The sequence below is a fragment of the Pinus tabuliformis genome, chromosome 5_2, assembly GCF_031772625.1.
Source record: "Pinus tabuliformis cultivar Carrire ecotype Pingquan chromosome 5_2, CPIR1, whole genome shotgun sequence".
Taxonomy (NCBI): domain Eukaryota; kingdom Viridiplantae; phylum Streptophyta; class Pinopsida; order Pinales; family Pinaceae; genus Pinus; species Pinus tabuliformis.
This window is the reverse complement of record NC_142306.1, coordinates 686,619,451-686,642,772: the sequence shown is the minus strand read 5'-3', so window position 1 is coordinate 686,642,772 and position 23,322 is coordinate 686,619,451. Positions and strand designations below refer to the sequence as shown.

General features: G+C 36.8%; 1 pseudogene; it reads right to left on the bottom strand.

Annotated features, from left to right (window-relative positions):
- Positions 1-214: 214 nt before the first annotated feature.
- LOC149160971 (uncharacterized) overlaps positions 215-23,322 on the bottom strand; it is a 106,345-nt pseudogene continuing 83,237 nt past the window's right edge.

The window sequence follows — 23,322 nt, the reverse complement described above, 5'->3', positions numbered from 1 at the left end:
CATGGTGAGTATTTCTTTTATATAAGGGTTTTAGGAGTGATCAAATGTATCTAGACACTTTGTTGACAATATTTGATATGGTCCTTTCATTCTTATCTTTGAATTTTGATCATTTTGACCTTTTCCATTCTTATCCATCTTCTCTATCAACCCTAGACATTTCAACTCTCTTTTGTTGAGGTGTTGGAGCATTGCAACTATCTCTACTGGTGTATTAGAGGCATTGAAAAGGAAAAACTAAGGATTTTGGAGGGTTTCCATGGAGTTTTTCTTGCATTCCAGGCTTCATTTTGAGCTCCTTCCCTAGTAGACCCAAAGAGGTGTCACTTTGAGCTAGAACAACTCTTTGAATGCATAATCGAGGTTCCAAGTGTTTGAAACCAAATAATGGTCCTCGAGAGCATCCAGTCACAAATTTTAAAAACTTATTTTTCTATTCTAAATGAAATGTCTTAATAAGCCCTTCCAGATCATCTCCATAATAGGATGTTCCTCAGTCTAGACTCCAGAATAGTGAGTATTTGACCGCAAATCATCAATATTTATATCCATACCTTCACCCTCTGTTGAGCCTAGTATGACAAGTTAAAGCTCATGTTTTTTTAATATTACTAACCAATCAGATTATATCAACTTTTGAAATCCTCACAAAACAAAAGAGTTTTACTTCTGTATTTCTTTGCCAGAAGACAAACGAAGCTGATAACATTTTCATAGTAACCTGCCTATCACTTCCACCTGCTAACATTTTTTCCTATTTTTTTTCAGCATACCCATTATTTTCTCTTGCAATATATAGCTCCAATTGGGAAACATAATAAATGTAATGCTCAGGGACTAAAAATTCCAGTACAACGCAGGATCCAAAGAACGAAAATTGTGCAAATAGTTATTCTTTTTTTGAGTTTTCTTGGAAATAATCTGGCAAATGGAATGCCAATTAAAATTCTTCAAACATTGCCTTTCAAGGAATTTTTCCCAGGAACTCAAAGTATTTGAGATATTGAGGATGTCTTGGGGGCAATGCAGGATTTGGATAGAGTAAATGAAAAGTGGTTTCATTGAAAAGTACATATCATATATCAATTTTTTTTTTAATTATATTTTCCAAAAAACTATTGGAAAATACCACCCCTCTTAACACCAGCCTCTTCCACCTTATATTCATTCACTTCCAGCTATTCCTTATCCTCACTTGTTGTCATATAGAGGCCTTTGTGTGGGAACTACTATTTTAATGTCTTCCTGCAGTTAACTGTGAAGTATAAATTTAAATCTGTTTGTAAATGGCACTGAGAATGGTGATTATTTTCACTTCTGGATTGAACACGTAAGTGTTTTTTCTCAACTATTGAATTTTCACTTCTGGATTGAGCACATAAGTGTTTTTTCTCAACTGCATCGTGGGCATGAAAATCTTATCAGTTGTTTGAGAAAATCTAAGTCAACTGATCTAAGGGTTTGCTTCTAAATATTTGCCCAATGTTATCTGACCCACATCCTCACATTCATGTCATCATCATAATAAGATTATTTTTCAATTGAAGTTTTCAAATATGGGGTATCTCCTCCAAAAGAGAACTTCCAATAGTTTCAAAGTCCACGCCTGTCTGCAAAGTACAACTTGGCTCAGATAAAGCAGAACTAACGATTTCTAGGACATTACCAACCATGCAAACATGACTAGGAAGCTGGGAAGTTTGTATTTGCGGTGAGAAGAAAGAGATTTGGAAAAATAGTTGCTATATTGAATGTAATATGGCCAGTCACCTTTACTCATGACAATCTGCTTCAGATATGGAGATTGCCTCCATAGAAAAGGAATGCACACAATTTGTGCTGAAATAGTCAACTGCATATTGGGACTAACATACAAATTCTCAACACTATTTGTAGCAAAAACGATATGGTAAAAACACCTCATTTCTAGAAATACTGGTTTGAATTTCTTTGATGGTGAGTAATTAACTCACTAAAATGATAAAATGTATATTTATGCAAAATATACTCCATAATGTTTCCAACCAGTGAAGGGCCGATTCTTTTAAACTTATAACTGTATCCAACAAAAACAATGGCCCTCGTAAATTAACAGATACTGAGGGTCTTAAAATCTAAGACTTCAATTACTCCATGTTTTGATGCAGAGTTTGTGCATAGAAAATGGAAAAATATTTTACTTGGTGTTTTATAATTGCTTGATAAAAAAAAAATACTATAATCCTCATTTACAAATATGTCTAGGATATTGTTAGACACATGAATAGATTGATTAAGAAATTTACAACCATGTCGCTAACAGTCTCAGAACAAGTTTGACCTCTTCAACCAGTGTAACTATGCATAGTCTCTAGTTAATGATTTCATGCGTGTAAACTAAATCAACTGCTACAACGACTTTCAAGAAAGCTATGAAATAACAATGAATACATTTTGAACCTTTTTTCTTAAAACATCAATTACATTTTAAAAAGAAACAATGCAAATACTGAAATATAAACAATGATAATATTTAACAGAATAAGAACATAATGATTCTGTCTATTTACTGATCCATAATTGTTATGGATATTCCGTTGGATAGTTTGTTACAATAGATTTGATAAAATATATTGAAATTGAAATCTATACTATGAGAGTTAAATTTCCTTAGATTTATGGATTTATTGTCGTTTCTACTTATACATGAAATATATGAAATACAAAAAATAGAGAGCAATGAAAAATAAACACTGACAAACCACAATGACACAAGATATTCTCTTGGATACCCTTATGGGAGAAAACACAACTAGAAAGTGAGGTTGCTCCGCTCTCTCTTTCTCTAAATTCAAATGGATTCAACTACAAAAAAGTGAGACTTGTGGCTCATGTCTTGCTACTTGACACAAACCCTCTCTATTTTCTCTCTCTATCCACTCTTAGCTACTCTGCTCATCTATGTAAAAAAATCACTCGAATATAGGTGAACTCATTTTCCTCCTAGTGTCCCAGTAATAACACAACCCGATAACCTACTAATGGTTAAGTTTGACTCTTTCAACTCTTAAATAGAGTTACAATAATAAACCTTCTAGATTCTTCTTCCTCATGTTCACTTGGTTAACCCATTTTCCATGAATAATGGGGGTTGATGTAGCGTACTCTCGAATCATGGTGGTCAAAATAGAGAGATCAACTTCCTAGTGGCATAAATTTTGCATACAAACTTCGTTTGAGGTATTTCTTGCATTGTTGAAAATTTATTTGAGTGTAAAATAACACTAAAGGGTTCTATATATAAGTGGCAACGTTTTACCCCCCCAAAATTCTATATAAGGCTTCAAACTATTTCTAAAAGGTTTCAAACCCCAATTTGTCAAATTGGGATTTGTCGATAAAAATGGTCCCATGAGTTGATTTCTCCAATTTTTCCACTCTAAAAATATCAAGATGGATGAAAAATAATAATCCAATATGGATCATATCTCCTTATTTTTGGAGGATTTTTGTCCCCAAATATTCTACTGAATGAGGTGAGGAAATTTTCCTTCTTCCTTATCCCGTGTGTACCATTTGGCCTTGCATAAACATTGCCCTTTCAACCCAATCTTCCAAAGGTCACGCTGTGTCTATTTTGTATTTATGTACCTCTTATGCAAAATTATATCCCCTGTTAATTATTTTAGTCGTATAGTGCTAAATCCTCTACAAAAGGTAGGGTATGCTTCTCTTCCTGATCCAACATGGAAGGCTCATAGAGTTTTAGATTTTCTACATTCACCACTGAGTAAATGTGCATGTATGTTGGTAGACTGAGTCTATAGGCATTATTTTCCACCTTTTCTAGAATCCTAAACGAGACCATACCATAGGGCATTTATTTTCTTATCATGCCCTTGTAGCATGTCCTTGTTCAACTGTAACCATATTTTAGTTCCCACCTTGAATGACTTCTCTCTTCTATGCTAATTGCGCCCAACCTTGTACTTTCCCTATGAATTATTTATTCTCTCCTATACTTGCAGATGAATTTGTATGATCTTTTCAACAATTTTTTTTCCCCTTAAGGCATCACTTGTGAGATCCTCCCTCACTCTTCCGTGCTTCCCATATGTAATATCCAAAGGTGAAGGTAAAAAATATCTAAAATCAAGTTAATGTGGACTTACCAGTATAAGTGTGGATTGCTATACTATAAGAGTGCTATATATATACCATATTTTCATCCCAAGTCTTTGGATGCTTCTATATGTAACCCCTCAAAAGTTGTACCAAAATATTGTTGACTACTTTTTTTTGCCCACACCTCCGTGGATGGAATGTTGTAGACCTTTTCAACTTCATGTTCACCTTATCCCATAATGTATTCCAAAATGCACTGACAAATTTTGTGTCCCTATTTGAAATGATGCTCCTTTGCATCCCCAAGTGTACCAAGGCTTGTCCAAAGAACAAGTTGCTACTTCTTGTTTATTTTACAAGGCATGAGAACACACGTCTTGCTTAACTTGTCAACTACCATGAATATGTAGTCATGTTTCTTCTTGGTTGTTGGTAAACCTTCCACAAAGTCCATTGAAATTATTTCCAAGGATGAGTGGGTACAAACAAGAGAATGTATAGACCTTGTTTCCTGTTACTAGGTTTGTTGGTACAACAAAGCATTCATCCTCTTATGAACCTAGCCACCCCTTCTTGCATCCTAGGCTAGTACACATACCTATTCAAGTTGGCCACTGTCTTCCCTATGCCAAAATTCCCTGCAACCTCAGAGGTGTGAGCTTATCTGATTAGTTGCAGTCACTCACTTTTAGAAACACATAACATAGCCAATCTATAGAGTAACCCATTTTGGAGATAGTAATCAATTGTGCTACCACCATCATGCACATGAATTTGGCCCCACAACTGTTGAAACATCTCATTAAACCCTTGTCCTCTGTATATTCCTATCTATATGCATCATTGGTGAAAGGATCCATGTGCATCAGAGTTTCCAAAACTGTGATTTTTGATTTGGGTGGCCATGAAGGCATGTTGACCAACCTGTTTATGATGTCCTTAATATACTTGATCATTAAATGAAACTGTTGTAGAAATCCCATCCACTTGTAATTCCTAGTTTTTTGTAGCTTATTCTGGGCCTATAGGCATTGTAGTGGTTGGCTCTTTCTGTGGATTACTATATTCTTTCCCATTAGATAATGTTTTCACTTCTTCACAACTTACACTAGAGCGTAAAGTTCCTTGTCACAGGTAGAGTAGTTGAGAGCAACCCCATGAAATGCTTCAAAATGGTAGCATACATGCCTCTCTCCTTGCATCAAGACAACTCCCATATCATACCCACTCAAATCTGTCTCCACTTCAAAGGTATATTGCAAGTTCGGTAATGCCAAAACCAATGCTTGATTGATTTTTTTCTTTAACTCCTGAAAGGCCTTTTGTTGACTCCTTCCCCACTAGAAATTCTTATCACTTGCCATTATGGCATTGAGTGGTGTTGTTAATACTAAAAATGAGGCTATGAATTTCCTCAAGTACCGTGTTTCTCCAATGAAACTACTGATCTTAGAAATATTGGTATGCACCAACCACTTCATGATGGCCTCTATCTTGGTAGGATATATCTTCAACTCTCTATCACATATCCTAAATACACCAAAGGCTATTGTGAAAACTCATAGTTCTAGAGATTTTCAAGAAAATGGTGCTTCTTTAATGTCTCTAGCACCTTCATCAAATGTGAAATGTGCTCTTCCCAATAAGTGTTAGTTTTGGGGGTAGCAACGTAAATTTTTTTTAGTCTCTATGGTGTTTAAGAGGCTAAGGAACACGAGATCTCAAAAACCTAGAAGAGGTTTCACGAGAAAAGACTTGGAGACACCTTAATTAAATTAATTAGCTAATAATTACAAATTCCCTAAGTCTAACTTAGGAAAATTGGTTAATTAAAGTGAATTAATTAAGGGAGTTCAATTTTTCTCTAGAGACTTCTATTAATAAGGTCAATATGATCTTATCCATTCGTTGAGATGTGATCATGGATGTTGAGACTCCCACGAGATATTATAAGAGTAGGTCAAAAGGTTTGGTGAAGACATCGAATCAATTGTGAGTAGAGCAGTTCGACTACCTAGTTGCAGGTATTCAACAAGGGCGCAGTTGAAGCTCAGAAGCCCAGTCCGGAGGAAAGGTACGAATTATCTCATAACAATAGCAACAGGCAGTGAGGTTGTTGGAAAGGGATTCAAATGAGCATATTAGAGATTTCCAGATTACATCTAGTGCAAGTATTTGCAGCAAAAGTGTTTTACAGTAGCATATCAATGTAGGGCAAGGAAGAGAAAACACACAAAGGTTTATACCCAGGACTTCTCTAGTGTATTTGAGTTTCCAAATTTTCCATATATGGCTGTAGAAATATTCAAAGATTAGGATGATATGGATTTTTCTTAAAAATTGGAAGATGAATTTGCTAAAAAAACTTGTCTCTCTAGCTCCACTTCATAAGATGTCTGGTATATAGACAATGGAGAGTCACACATGATAGGAGTTAGAGGCTACTTCTCTAGCTATAGGGAGGAGGAGATGGACTTCCATATTCATATGGGAAAAAAATCTAAATATACTCCCATTGGGAGAGGTACCATTGAGATTCAGAGGGAGTTAGGAGCAACACCAATGTTACATATGTGTTGCATGTGCCAGGCTTAGGCATGAACCCAATTTCAGTTTTATAACTATAGGATAAGGGATATGATATCTACTTCGTAGGGAAGAAGGTGTTCATCAATCACCAAAATTGGAAGAAGGTGAAGCAAATTGGGGTTCAAAGCAACATGTTATATCAGTTGCAATTAGATTCTCCATAGGCACTAGTTAGAAGCAAGAGTCCAAGCAAAGTGAAGGAGAAAATACTCTTAATTGTGCCCTAAACCTTTCACACATGTGAAGTAGCAATCTTTGTAGGAGGCTGAAAATTGTAGGATGAAATTATAGTCAAAGTTGCAGTTTTGAAATCTTGATCAAAAGAGAAATGGAAGCTGCTATAAGGCAAAGTTTGACTTGGGTTGAATTTGTGAGAAGTACTTCATGGAGAAGTTTGACTTGGTATTGGAGGGGTCTTGGTCAAGGGTCATAGGTCTTGGAATTCATCATTTGAATTTCTATAAGAAGAGAAGATTTCTTGTCGATTTTCTTCTCAAGAGGAGAGGTTTCGTCCCTGGATGATAACCTATATCTTGTTTCATCTTGTCTCACTGTTCTTTATTGTTTGATGATACTAACACTAATTATAATCAAGTGAAAGAAGAAGCTAATCAAGTTAAGTAAAAATACATCACAATAAGTTATCAAAGTAAGAGAACTCATCTAATATAGTCGCCCCTAGATATCTCAACATGGTATCAGAGTTAAGGTGACTACGACAAGAAGAAAAGGCAGCTTGAAGATAATCAAGTTAAGTAAAAATACATCACAAGAAGTTATCAAAGTAACAGAAACAATATAATATAGTTTCCCCTAGATTTCTCAACATGGTATCAGAGCTAAGGTGACTACAACAAGAACAAAGGGCAGCTTCAAGATCATTATTGAATAAGGATACATAAGGGTCAAGCATAAGGAAATCATAGAGAAGGACTAACCCACTCATCATATTGAAGGAACGAACTAAGGTGTATCAAAGAAGACCTAAAAAACCTTTCTCATTAAAATAAGGATTCTACACTTGAAGCATTCTTAGTAATCTCACACATTTTACAATCATCATCACAAGGAAAAGAAGACCTCAAGGACCCTACCTCCACTCAAAGAAATAAGAATTACACATTGAAGCATCTTGAAGTATCTACATCCAAGGGAAGCAGGAAGAAACATTTCCATCATCATCATCATCAAGGTGATATCCCTCTCTTTAAAGAAAGTATCACATCTCAAAGTATATCTTCTAAGATATAAGTACTGTCATCTTTGAAGAATATGTCATCAAACAATCATATTCAAGAAGGCATATTCTATTTTTAACATCATCTATCACCATCAAAATCAAGAAGGAATCAAGTTGAATATATCACCATCAAATGAGCATATTCCCCTAACAAGTATGTATCTTTATATATATGTCTGAATCTACTATCAAAATGACTTTACTTTGTAAGGAGAGAAACAAATTGGCTAGGTCATCAAACTTCCTTGCATGGAAAAATAGGACATACTTGATCCTCATAGAGAATTAAGTTATTGAATATGGCAAGGGTAAAGTCTCCAAACCATCTCAATAGCAAGCTCAAGCACTATCAAAATATATGGAACATGAAATAAGGGATCAAAGAATCCTTATAGAATCAATTAAGGATTCACTCATCCCCTATGTCGCAAAGATGGAAACATAGAAGGAAATCTATGAAAAGTTGGTAGAACTATTTTCTTTAAGCACTTGAGGAGAAGTTATATCTTGAGAACCGAGCTATAAAAGATGAAGGTATGAAAGGAAGAATGGATAGCCTCATGCCTTATGAGGGTGTCACAAATAAGAGACCAACTAAAAGAGTTGGAGGAAATAATGTCAGATACAAAAATGACCATCATTTTTCTCAATGCACTACCTGATTAATGGGGTAACTTTGCATCAAGTATCTATGGAAAGAAGGAAGCTACTCCATTCAATGAACTTTGGTCTTTATGTAAGATTGAAGAAACTAGATTGAGGGCAAAGAGCGATATTGTATCAAACAAACAACTTCAAGCATTTGGTGCCATGGCTAGGAGAAAAGGAAAGTTTGGTCCTCAGAAAAAGAAGAATATCAATTTGTCAAAGATCCAATGCTATGGATGCCAGGAATATGGGTATTTCAAGAGATATTTCCCTAAACTCAAGAAGGGAAACAAGAAAATGGAAAAAATGAATGAAGCCCATATCACCAAAGAACTAGAAGAACCCGATGAGAAGAAATCCAGGAATGATGCAGGGATAGATCTTCACTATTAAGGTCTTGTACACTTCAGGTACATAGCAAGGAGAAGTAGGAGGTGAAAATACCTCTACTATGGTTAAATATTGCAGTCAGGATTAGAAGCATTGTAAGTATGACATGATGCATCATATTAGAATATGGAATAATATTAGAAGTGTACGATTGAAGCAGAAAAGATCTCATGACATCATTATAGAAGCTTTAAATGATGACTAAAGTAGAATTATACATGGTTGTAGCAGTCATCATGATAGAAAGGAAGTAACTCATGGTATCCTCACTGAAAGCATGAAATGACAACCGAAATAGTAGTATATATGGTTGGAAGAAAGTCATCTAGCATGATAGAAGATAGAAAGGTCATCATACATCATAATTATTAATGAGAATTTGCAGAATGAGGATCATCAAGATCCTTCAATAGTTTTTTTATAAGAAGATTCACCTCTACTTAAAAGAAGAAAGTGTTTCACAGATAGTCTACATTCCACCTTGTGTGGGATCCATTGTTTAGAAGGATGAAGATATGGTGACAAAGGAATGCAACATGTCTAAGATGGTTGAAGTACTTTCAAGAAAGAAAAGGAATCTACCAAAGGAAGTATAAATGACCAAAAGGAGAAAAGAGGTATGGATATATTTGATATATTAAGTCATGTCCTCATATAGTTGCAGATATTATGGTGTAATTTTCTATCTCATGAGCATGATCAAAGAAGAAAGGTCTCTTACTTTAGAAATATGCATGAAAGCATATGCCTTGAACTAGTTCACATATTCATAAGATGAAATCAACATAATATGACCTCATATGGAATATGAGGTGGATTACAAGATGACAAAACTATGTATAGAAATTCCCGGGGAAGCAATATGTGAAGAAAGGAAGAAGAGTTTGTGAAAGATGCAACTATAGTCACATAAGATAAGATAAGAAATCAACATCCGATAACTAGAAGAATTAACTATGACATATCCATAGAGAAGATATGAAGACCTTGATAAATTTTGTGAAGGAGACCTTTGAAATTGAAAGTATTGGAGATGTGTTTATGAATGTGAAAGATTTTGATGTTGCAAAAAGAATATGTCATGATGAAAGGCCATCCTAAAATGTAACTTTGATTTGATGTTAATTTTGTTTTTGAACAACATCTGGTTGGGTTGAAACTGGGCTACTGAAAGAGAGTTTTAGATTTCACCTACAACTAGTACTCATGGGAATGGATGAAATATCCTAAAAGAAAGATGACTCAGAAGAAGTAGATATATGAAGAAAATCTAGATGTGTATTGGAAGATCACTTTTCGATGATTACATGACTATTGGTTCAACATTATGGTTCATTGAAAGGAAAGTGATGAATGGTCGATGCCCTACAAAGAAGATCTAAAAGATGAAGGCTCCATGATGAATAAGTTGAAATTAATGAAATTGAAAGGAGGAGACCTTAAAGTAGTTGATAGTACCATTATCTCCACCAAAGAGAAAATAGATGCTGCTGGAATCAATTCCGTAGTTGAGAGGGAGCTTGGGCAAGTACTCGGTTAAAAGGGAGCTTGAGTATATTCCTTAATAGGAGTGAGTATATCCTCCCTAGTTGAGAGGGAGAGATAGACACATCATTCTTGTCTTCCTATTATGAATAAATAATGGAGGATTGGGTAAGCATATGAGATTGATTCCAATACTCTTTGAGGATTTGGTAGGGTATACAATAGGAAAGAGTAGTCGAAGATGAAATTCCTTGATGATGTGTTATTCCAAGATAGGAATTGTCCTAAAAGGACATACCCTTTGAGCACATGGGTGGGGTACGTTCCTTGAGAGACAATGATGATGGTGTCTATTAGTCATTAGTCTCGCCAACAATGTGTTCTGATCTTATGAAGAGATAGAGATGTTAGTCAAGGCCTTATTATGTGACAATGTTGGTTGATATGATGAGATGCAATAAGGTAAGCTGAAATAATAGCTTATGAGATGGATTACCAATATGACTCTTCTTATGAGAATTATTCAGTTTGGGAATGTCCAAGTACCATGTGTGAACTATGAATACCTCATAGTTAAGAGGGATTGTTGAAAAGTGCAACTAGGTTTGGTATTCATAATGACATAGGTAATCATGATTTTATGCATTTGATGTAAAGAGAAATAAATATATTATTGTCATTCTTGAGGCATGGGTTTCATGCTCAAGGAAAATTTGTTTTCATAGGTATTAACACCAAAAAAACGTACACCTGCTAGTACAATCCAGAAGACATTAAAAGTTGTCCAGCAAAATGCACAGGTGGACATTTTTCTAGCCGAATATATTATGAAGATTCAAAAATCAAAAGTTCTCCTAAGGTCCAAAGTTTATAAAGGAAATCAATTAAGTCTACACGTATATTTCTTCGATAAATTCGGGCGCACGTCATGTCCTAAAAAATCCACACGGTTGCAAAAAAGATGACTCAGCAATTCGAGACCACTCTACACACTTTGAGCCGATTTTTTGATACGAGATTGGCCTAATACAACCGAATTCAGGTCGCTATGGAGAAGTGAAGCCCTCAATGGAATCCTCTTGTCCTACTCATGTGTCTTTATCATACATGTACCAAGAGAGGGAAAAGGGATTCAAAAAAATCCATATAAATAGGCAACGGGAGAGCCAAAACAAGAGACATTGTTATGCTGGCCAAATTGTTGGTTGAGCAAACCACCATTACATTGTTGAAACCAAAGAAGTGAAGAACACTAGCATGTTGGCCAAATTTCTTCTAAGCAACCCAACATCTTAGTGAGTGAAGAGGAATCCACCCTTTGGAGAGTCTTCACACTTCTTTAAGAGAGAGGAGAAACTTGCAAAGAGATTGAGGAAAAGAAACCCCCTTGTTGATGATTTTTAGCTCCCTAGCTTAAATAATTCTCTTCAAGTGTCTGAGATTCTAATTGTATTCAACCTCTACCACCAACAATTAATAAAGGGTATTTTTCCATATATTATTGATGTGTTTGCTCCATTTGAGCATTGTTTTTTTCATGCACCTCTTTGTTTAAGTTTAAGTTTATGTATGCATTGTTTCAACTATTTACAATGTTGTGTTTATTTAAGTTTGTCCAGTAGCAACACCAATTTTTCCTACGATCCTTTGTAGGTAACAATCCACTGCTAAGGGGGTGTTTTTTGGTACACTTGTGCTCCAAAAACACTACAATAGGAATGGCGACCATACTGATCTCTTTTCATTAATCTAGAGATTGTTTACATGACCTCCTCTCTGCACAAACATCCTTCAAGGCACTCCTCACCTCCCTGGATTTTTTACAGTCCCCTAGGATATGTTCTGAGCCCACGGAAGTGAAAAAAATTCAAATCTTTCTCTCCTGTGCACTTTTTTCTCTGACAGATGCAGAGCGTGCATCCATTTCTACAAAAACCATGAAGTGTGCCTTTATTTCTACAAAACACGTGCGACAGACATAAAGAAAAGAAAAGCCTTGTATTTTTCAGTTTTCTCATGGCATTGGCAACTATTAGTGAATTACCTTCACCTCTGCATTCTGTGTTTTCTGTTCAGTACCCCTGATTGCTTGAATGAACCCTAATTCATCACACAATTAGATTTTTTTTGTATTTGCAACAAATACCCACATAGCTTAATTAGGGAGGAAAGTATGTGGCCAAAATCCACATATGTTTTCAAACTATGTTGGTTAATTTTCTACAAATCACATTAGTTTAATTATTGAAGCAAGTGGCCCATTATCCATGAATATTACTACTAACCAAATCATTTTTTGGGACTAGGAGCAAATGTTACTAGAGAAGTAAGTAATGTCTACTTCCCTTGTGTCTCCTAGATGAACCTGGGATTGCATATGAAAAACCTTCTTGAAAACATTTGAATTTCCATCTCCCTTATTAAACTCCACATAGTTTAATACAAAAAAAGTTTGTGGCCCATAATCCACAAACAAATTTCTTTTTTCCATGCAAGGAAAGACCATCACTTAGTGTAATTAGAAGGATATTGAATAGGATCATCGCATATCCAAATATTATCACACTTTGCATGCTCACTTGCATCGCACAGTAAGCCTTCATATGCTTTGTACTCAAGGATCATCCATCTTTTGGATCTTTGGTTACTTAGTCTATTTATTCTTACAAAGTCACTCCATAAGTGAATTAAGCCTTTTTAAAAACAACCATAACTTGAACAAATTAAATTTCCCCACAGGGGCCACCAAAAAATTTATATTTCAGGTTAGGAACATTGGGGGTAGGCATCCCATAAGCCTCCATGGTCATGTTTCACCATTGAAACATAATTGTTGGCTTTCCAGGGAGCTTAAAATCCTTCAATCATCCAACGGAAAAGAAAACCCGAGCATGGAAGAGACCTGATTCAGAGGGGGTTCGACTTAGGTCTAGTATGTGCAGTAATCTTTGGGGCTAACTGACCCATCTAGTGCTTGGTACTAGTAGCCGATTACCAAGAAGTTAAAGACTCGAATTCTCATGTGGGATGAAGGTACTTAGTGACCAAATCTAGGGCATCTTTTCCCTATAGGTGACGGTGCAGGAAACACTTGAGCTTCATTATCATTACCTTGGTTAATTCCTCAACTGCTGGAAGGCATCACTAGTTCTTTCGAGACATTGCTGTAGGACCCATTAGAGGTTATTTGCACAAGGCCAAGTTACTTCGAGAGAGGACAGGACGATTAGGTCTTCATAAGACTGTTTATCATACACAACAAACAAAAACCCTTTTTTTGTTTTCTTGGTCACACAGTTTAAATATAAGGAAAATAAGCCATTTATATTTTCACTTTGCTTTATGTATGTGATCCAATTGCATTGATATTTATCTCCTTCCCTCACCAAACAAAAAATAGCACATAATATAAATTGACACTATAGGGGACCGCATGGCTCCTCATATATCTAGGTGTTTTTTAAACTTGCCCCCATTGTTAGGAGGTGTTCTAGGAATCCCACCATTTAGGCAGAGAGGACGTCACTCAACCACCATTATTGGATCTTCCTTTATTGGTGCAAATTTTCTTGGAACTCCTCCTCATCAAAGTACACCCTTCACCACTCCTACAAGATCCCCGCACTCTACTGCCTTTGTGAGTGCACACACCTCTCCTTCGGATAGTCCCAGAGATATCCATCATGGTAATCCTCCCGTGACATCCCCATAGAGGACTCCATTACATATCACTGTCCAGAATCATTTTGCGATGACAGGTAATGCACAAATCCTGTTCTTAGCTTCATTAATCTCTCGGGTTTAAGCAAGCTCACCAATGACCCGATCGAACATGGCTAAAATTGGCCAGCTATGCCCACAAATATCCCTTCGGATATCCCAAAGTTCAAGGGAAAGCGGCACGAAGACCCAAGGAACCACTTCATGACGTTTCACCTGTGGTATTTGTTTAATAGTATCATAGAAGATACTATTAGATTACAACTATTTCAATGTGCCGTAACAAGGCCTGCCATAAAGTGGTATATAGATCATCCCTCTACGTCTCATGGAACCTTTAGCTCATTAGCTACTGCTTTCCTTACTTTCTCCCAACTCCCGGTCTGCCATGATTCGGGTTTGGAAATCCTAACTAACTTTAAACAAACACAAGCTACGCACATCTTGGACCATATCCACGAATGGCAGAAACACCGCAACTTGTGCAAAACTAACTTTGAAGATAAATTCCTCTTGCACATTTTCTTGAGATCCCTCACCTCTGAAATATCTAAAGACATGTCTAAGACATTCCCACAAATTGAGGAAGAAGGCATTAGTAAAGCCCAACAACTGGAGCTGATCTATAACCATTCTGTGTACATTTATCACATGCTTCCAAATGCCCCGCGCATGTAGTATTATCGAGAAATCGCAGGCGCATCCAATATTGTTGACAGACTAATTGGGGCCCTATCCCAAAGGCATCACAACAATAATTGTCAATACCTTGCATATCCAGTTAATGGCCCATCATATGATGCTACACCACCATTGCAAAATACAAGGTATTATAATGGTCAACCCGCACCTATGCAGAATATAGGCAATAGGGTTAACCAACACCAGCCCCCGCAAGGAGGCTCGTATCATCTCCCTTAGGGAAATCAATACTCCTTCTAGAGTATGAATAAAATGTCTGCTCCCCCGAACCAGTACGTTAACTAGGGACAAGAGAACCAATATTCTCCTTTCCCAACACCGCAACAGAATATCCTGGAAAAGAAAAATAATGCACGGTAAATCTAGTGCAACCATCTCTCGCTTCATTGCATCAATCAGAAGAACAACCTAATTTGGTTAATCCTTTTAACGGTGCTAGAAAAAACCTAAAAATAAGCCAAAGGGAGAACCCAAGCGGGCAGGCAGTAACCCCCAAGGGCACCAGTAAGGGATAACCCCAACTGAAACCAAAACAAGGGTACGGTCAACAATAACTAGCAAAAATAGGGCAAGAACACTAGTCTCCGGACTAATCATGCATGCGATATCTTTGGGAAGTACGACCATTATACCTATCACTGTCCTCAACTTCCTGATTTGAAAAGGAGACAAGACAGTAGGGGGAAAGGTGGACAACTCACTGGAGTCCTATGGGAACCCTTCCCCCATCAGGGAATCATTAACACACAACAACAAACTTCCCAAACTCACCCATCTGGAGGGAACCTCAATAATACCCCTAACCACGGTATCTTCATGACATGAGAGGGCATCCTCTTACAAATTAGGAATCAAACTTGTGAGACTCCCCCGAGTCCAATCTGTCCACCTCGTCTGCGGCCATACCTATTGGACCATTGACCATCACGCAACCTTCCAAAGATTCTATGCCTAAAATGGTCAAAGGACATTTACGATGCGCAGGGCCCAATTCAAAAGCTTCACATATTTACAATGTAGTCAATGATTTAGCTCAATCACCATAAGCTATGTCAGTGCTTGAAGTCCTGCAGACGTGCCCAACCCAGCAAAAAGCCCTACTTTTCGCTTTAGGCACAATCGACCCATCTGATTCCTGCCTCATGGTCTTTGACTTGGACAAACCTACTCCACTGTTGCCCTCAACCGTCACTTTCCAAATCCATGTCTCAATCCAGAATATCAACATCCATCGTTGCATTGTCGACGAAGGGGCTTCCACATGCATCATGTCCAAATCCGTTTGGAAAAAATTAGGATCCCCTGAACTTAAGCCTTCTAACATAATGCTCAGAGCATACGATGGACGCCCTTCTGCTCCCGTCGGTTTATACCCTAGCGTGCCAGTTAAGTTGGCTGAAAAAACTGTGTTAATAGACATTGAAGTACTTGACGCTTAGTTGGATTACAACATCCTACTAGGCCGAAGTTATATGTATGAAATTCTCGCAATCACCTCATCAATGTTTAGAACCGTGATGTTCCCCCACGATGGGAAGGTCATTACCATTGATCAACTCACATAATATGAGAAGGAAAATTCACCCAGGTTAGATGGCGTGTTTCCATTAGTATCCCGAGCTAGTTTAATCCATCAAACCTCCTAGGAACATTCCCAGGAGACCCTCCAGTAAGACAACAGCTTGTCCCAAATATCGGAGCACCGATGTCAGGGAAAATTTTAAGAACGACCCTAATTTTATATGTATAATAAATGGGCGAATCCCCATGATACATAGGAAAAATGGGAGGTGACTTTATCAATAATATAATATGTATATATAATTTTTTTGGCAAAACTCTCACCAGATTATATTATCTTGTAAATTCATGGCAAATCTTTCACTGAAATATAAAATCTTGTAAGATCTTGGCAAATCTTTAAATGAATAATAAAACATTGTGAAGTCTTGGTGAATATTTTGTTAAAGTATGAAACCATATATGATAATAGGAAAACATATTCATTAAACGGTAATATACTAACATACATGTTTGGAAAAAATAAACATAATTTTCTCTTCCTACAAACAATGTTGCAAGTTTCAGTGGCCGTGTTTGTCAAGGTTCTTACTATATAGTCTTTCATATCCTTCTATTAGTTTTGATAATATTCCACAACAAAGTTCTTGTAGGTGTTGATCTTGACCACCAGTTCTGTCAATGTAGGAGAGATTAATCTTTTCTCTGCCACTTTTTCAAGCTACCACTTTTCTCAAGCTATCAAATTTCTTTCTTATTCCATAGACTCCAACTGCGAGATCAAAAAAACACATCAAGTTTGTTTACCCCAACACACCAACAAGTAGCAACCCCCAACTATATAATATAAGAAAGTAGTAGATATCCCAAAGGCCTGAAGGGGATCTAATGGAAAGAAGTGACCGTTGTCAAAAGCCTTCCAATCAATATATAAATGTATATTTATTATTATTTTAATGGGAAATCTTCAATTAAATAATGAAATTTAATTACGCCTCTCCCAATCTAAATTGCTTATTAGCATAATTCACTACCTTCATACGTCTTGCATCTTTTAACAACGTTGTAACATGTGGATTAATTTCCTTTTTGGTGCACAATATCTGCCTTTTAGGACAATATGGTGCAGTGGCCCAACCCCTACAGATCATTACAACAAACTAAGAATAACATAGAAGATGAAAAGTTGTACAAACCAGCATATTTTTCAAACAACTAATCCAACATTAGTACCTTAACTTTTTCATGAAGATATCATATTGAGAACATTTGAAAAATGGTGGGAAATATGGATGTGGAAAGAGTGATAAGATTTCACTGGACAATATGGTGTAGTGGCCCAACCCCTACAGATCATTATTACAAACTAAGAATAACATAGAAGATGAAAGGTTGTACAAACCAGCATATTTTTCAAACAACTAATCCAACATCAGTACCTTAAATTTTTCATGAATATATCATATTGAGAACATTTGAAAAATGGTGGGAAACATGGGCAGCGAAGTGATAAGATTTCACTGGACAATATGGTGTAGTGGCCCAACCCATACAGATCATTATGACAAACTAAGAATAACATAGAAGATGAAAGGTTGTACAAACCAACAAATTTTTCAAACAACTAATCCAACATCAGTACCTTAACTTTTTCATGAATATATCATATTGAGAACATTTGAAAAATGGTGGGAAATATGGGCAGTGACTATCTCTCTTCTACGAGTGTGATGCGGAAAGAGTGATAAGCTTTCACTGTTTTGAATTTTTTTTTGTTAAATCTGAAAAACCAATATTAATGGAAATATTGGTATTTTTTATTAAATTTTGTGAAGTGACTAAATGTAGCTTTAACCATTCACCTTAAGATGTTTTTTACAATGTAATTTCCTAAGTCTATTTAATATCTTCATTATCATAAAAACTAACCTATATCCACCTTAACTCCACATCTACCATTCTTAGAGGGATGAAATCTATTTATCCCTCTTAGGGCTTGGTAGACCCGGAATAAAGATGGATCTAACCTGATAAAATTTCCCCTTTAAATGTTCTATGCTCACATGAATACCATGGTATTACCATGGGTTATCATAAACCTGGAATTTAAATACTACTATTAGTAATTTATAAAAATTAATAAAATTAATGATTGATTTTATTTTTTATTTTTATTTTATTTTAACCAAGTTAAAATGTTTAAGTGACATTAAATTACAAGATCCATTTTTACTTTTGATCTACCAAGACCTGAGAGGGATCAAATATTTTTCACTCTATGCTAGTTTTCATATCACAATATTTGATCCCTCTCAGCATAGATCCAGAGTAAAGATGGATCTATGCTGGTTTAATTCCCCCCTTTAAATAGGCCACATTCCACGTGAATACCATGGGTCAATACCATGTGCGATATTTGTTTTTATTAATACTAATATTAGGGTTAATAATGTTTTTCTGCATGGTATTAATAATAATTTGGCCCATGGTATTTGGCCCATAGGCTTCACCTAAATATAACGCATTTTTTTGAGTGTTTGTAAATATAAGGTGACTTAAGGAGTAAATATAGAAAAATGTTTTATTTATTTACCATACCTCTTGTTTATTTATATTTTTATTAATTTACCATACCTCTTTTATAAATATGATATTTGGCCCATAGGATTCACTTAAATAAAACCTTTTTTTTTAACCTTCTTAAATAGAAAGAGGGTTATGGAATAAATATAAAAAGAGGTTTTATTTATTTACCATACCTCTAGTTTATTTATATTTTTATTTATTTACCATACCTTTGGAATAAGTATAAAATGAGGTTTTATTCATTTACCATACCTCCACTTTATTTATATTTTTATTTGTTTACAATGTTCGTAAATATAAGGTGACTTATGGAATAAATATAAAAAAAAAAATATTTTATTTATTTACCATACCTCTGGTTTATTTATATTTTTATTGATTTACCATACCTATTTTATAAATATGGTATTTGGCACATAGGATTCACTTAAAATAAAACCTCTTTTTTGAGCCTTCTTAAATAGAAAGAGGGTTATGGACTAAATATAAAAAGAGGTTTTATTTATTTACCATACCTCTAGTTTATTTATATTTTTATTTATTTACCATACCTTTGAAGTAAGTATAAAAAGAGGTTTTATTTATTTACCATACCTCCATTTTATTTATATTTTTATTTATTGGGACCAAATACAACCTCCCAAATCATCTACCAAAACAAATTTAACATTTCAAAGCAGAAGGTCCGGCGATTGTAATGGAATATAACCTCCCAAACCAACGAATCGGGTCAAATGAGTCTTTTCATAGTTTATCTGACCTTTTTTTTGGGCTAAAATGAAAAAAATAATTTTTTTAAAAATAAAAGTTGGGCTAAATATATGAAATGGGTGTTTTATAAAAATTTTGTCCCTCTAAAATGAAAAAACCCTTAAATTTCGCCCTTGGGCTAAAATTCGCCCCTAAAATTTACCATGACTGGTGTGCATGGTGACTTCATCAAACACTACCCAAACTGTGGAATCAATTCCAGACACTCCACCCACTACAACTGAAGAAGTTAGGTATTTACCTCCCGCAATTACGCAAACCCCCTTCTTATGCCCCCCACCCGGGTTCATCTCACACCAAGCCATGACAACCCTCACATTACCAAGTATGACTCTCGCAATACCAGTTTGGTACCTGATCCCCATGACCGTGTCAGCTGAGTCAAGCAGAAATGGAGCTTCCTTTTACCTCCACTTCAGAGGACCACCCCTACTCAAAACCGTCATGCGCCTACCACAACTGGAGCCACTAAAAAAGTGAAACAAATTGGTAAAAAAGGAGAAACTTCTAACTCCTCCAAGCCCATGCAACCCTGCGTGTTATGTGAGGAATTCAGGTGCCCAACTCATATATGCCCAGAAATAGACGAGTTAAAAACAATCATGAATGCCTCTAAAACATCGGTAACCCCAGCTCCACCAAAAGGAGTGAAATTCATACCTTTGCATAAAAAGGAAGTACACACCAACCATGTGTGCATCATATGCGATAAATATGGACACTACACTCATTATTGTCCAAATATCCCTGAACTCCAAGAGAAACTCAAAGCTCTCATCCAAGCCAACAACAATGAGCCAATAGTGAAATCCCCACCTCCACAGGATGATAAATGTCAAAACATCTTCTACATACAGGAAGAGGCATCATCAAACTCTGCACCTACCTATAGAACACGAAGGCAAAATAAGCAGTATTTCCACCCCTGTACTTTACCATGTGTTATACGTGATGACCCTACCCATCCGACAAACTGCTACAAAAAATTATGGACACGTTACCAAGTCCACCCCACCACCTAGGAGGACCAAAGAAGAAAAACTAGGCATCAATACCATATATGCAGTATATGTGAGGAGAACCATCACGAAAGGATGTGCCCTCACCTTCCCCAATTTCGCAAAACATGGAATTTCATACGTAACTTCATAAAGGAAGATCCATATCTTCTAGACTCAGATACGAAATCCACAGAACCCATCACCCCACCCAACGAATAAGGACCCCTATATGTCCTATGTGTGTTTGAGGAGAAAATATAGCTAGGCCGCTACCATTTCACCTCCCATCACCATCACCATTCTAGACCAGGCCAAAAGTAATCAAAAACCACTGGGAAATAAATTTTCCCATCACATGCACATTATGTGAGAAACCTAACCATTTGATCAATAAATGTTGCAAACCAAGTAGGTTTAATAACATCTTCCGCTTAGTGGCCCACATCCCCTATAAGAACCTCTCAAACCAAGAAAAAATTACGTGGTGTTATTGTCGCATATGCTCTCAATTCCACCACCCAAGTAATTGTCAGTATCTTACACGGTTATGTGCAACAAGAACAACACTAAAACCAATCCACACAAATAGGCCATGCCATAACAAGACTTTGCACCAGATATGGATACCTCCACAAGATATTCTATCACGCAACAACGAGGCATCAACATCCCACACCATGAATAGCACTGTCTCTCATACAATATATTTAGTTAGCTCCAAACCAATTTAGAGAAACCCTACCCATAGCACAACTGGAATTTGAAACCCTTTGGAAGGACCCATACAACATCAAGCATTGCCTTTGCAAGGGGGCATACATACTATTAGAGCCTGACGGGACTTGCCTAAAAAATCCCGCCAATGGTCTCTACCTCAAAAAAATTCATCCATAAAATGTTAGAGTAAGCATGTATGTAAAATGACTTATTGTTTATGGTGATCACCTCATCATGGATGTATTCTAAGAATCTCTCTCTCATCTCATGCCAACAGATGGCTCTTCCGTCGGCTTATCACCATGGGTTGGCTGACAGTGCATCTCGATGGTCGCAGTATCTTGTTGTTGCAGCATGGGCCATATACTCTCCTGACCAGACACCTTGTATCTTCAATGTAATTTATATCAGGCCAACCACCAACAATCAAGAAGAATATGATGTCGTAATAGGCCTCTTGGCCGATGCCCACCACCTAGGTATCTGTCACCTGCATGTATTCCTTGATTCCCAACTCGTAGTATCCCAGTTAAATAGGATGTTCCAAGTCCGTGATCCATGTCTTTTTCAAAAATATCTGCATGCACAAAGGTTAGCTAGACATTTTGATCAAATCACATTTACACATATAACCAGATATCAAAATCATATAGTTGATCACATCGCTAATCAAATCCTAGACTAACATGCATCACATATATATAACTGTCAAGATTTATAAAAACATTAGCACAAGATACATCTCGAAACATAAATGCAGAAATACACCAAGCAGTATGGACGCATGTATCACATCATGAGAGCCGCAAAAAAATAACCTTGTATATACATCAAAAAATATATATAAGTACAAAAAATCACAGACCCATGACCAGGAAGAATAAGTCACCAAAAGTATAGGGGAACATCCTCATAAATAGGTGCTTTCCCTAGTACATATATCATCTCGATCAAAAAACAAAAATACATAGCCAGTCTCCCTAGGGCCCTAGTGGTCCAATCTGTGCATCAGGAGCCAAGATGGGACCTGATGTAGCTGTTGCCATAGCAATACGACACAAAGTTAGTCGATGCTCCCGCTCCTGGGACATCATCATCTCAACCACGACCTCTAGAAGGTGATCCCATCCCTCAAAGGACACACCTCCAATCAAGGTATCCGCTCATCTCTAGGGGTCATGGTTCCATTATAACTCTGCCTCAGCAACATCTTGTTGTGCCTCAGCCTCCTTAGCTCGTGCGACCAATCTCTCTGTATCCATAGCCCCATCTCTGGAGGGCCCACCAATCTCCAGCCGAGGCCACTACACCAATAGATCTAAGCCATCCCGAGGAGTAGGTGGTGGCCTTGGTACCCAGGGTCTCTAAGGAATAGGCGTGTCCCCCGCAACACCCATGTGTATCGGATCATGGCCAACCAGAAATGCCAGTGGACGTCCCTGTGGCCCTGCATCTACAAGTAAAAAAAGCATAGTGTCAATATTATCGTAAACCATAAATACATGAAAAAACACATATGTATATAAATGCAGAAATAACAAGCATATACCTGATGGTCCCCAGGAAGCACCTAGAGGAATCTCCATCTTTAGATCCCCTCGGAAGTCAACTCCATGGTACGGGTAGTCCAAAATCAACTGGGGGTTGGACTCAAAACAATGCTGAACCACGTCATCCTAGTAACAACCCACCTCTCCTCTGCCCTCTCGCGGCATCGCCTGTCCCCAATGATGCATACAAGCTTCCCGATGAGGCCCCGCTAATACTGCATGAACAGGGTGGAGCATAACCACTCGCTCATAGAGTATGCTGCAAAGAACACTCGCGTAGAAAAAACTCTTAAACGTC